The sequence below is a fragment of the Corvus brachyrhynchos genome, unplaced genomic scaffold (genome assembly GCF_000691975.1).
Source record: "Corvus brachyrhynchos isolate BGI_N302 unplaced genomic scaffold, ASM69197v1 scaffold14, whole genome shotgun sequence".
NCBI lineage: Eukaryota > Metazoa > Chordata > Aves > Passeriformes > Corvidae > Corvus > Corvus brachyrhynchos.
This window is the reverse complement of record NW_008239110.1, coordinates 2,871,296-2,871,647: the sequence shown is the minus strand read 5'-3', so window position 1 is coordinate 2,871,647 and position 352 is coordinate 2,871,296.

The following is a 352-nucleotide window of genomic DNA, read 5'->3' as shown; positions in this document are numbered from 1 at the left end:
TGTATTGCCAATTGTGGAGGAGGACCCATGAACAAAATCTGGCCATGTATCATCCTATTTATCATGCTATTTATAAGATGTGGATTGGAAGAAGCATTTATTTTGGGGGAAAAAAAATCTATCCAACTATCCTGTGTATATTTATATCTAGCAATGGACTACTAAGTATATTCAATATGTTTGTGACGGTTTTTATTAGGGGGGCAGAGGGGGAAGAGATCAGCAAGAGCTGACAGATAATTTCATCTCACAAATACAACAAAGTATAATTTTACCTGCAGGTTCTTGGCTGCAATTTTTTCATCCAATATCTGGATGTCCCTCAGAGCAGCAGCCAGGTCTGAGGCTGAGC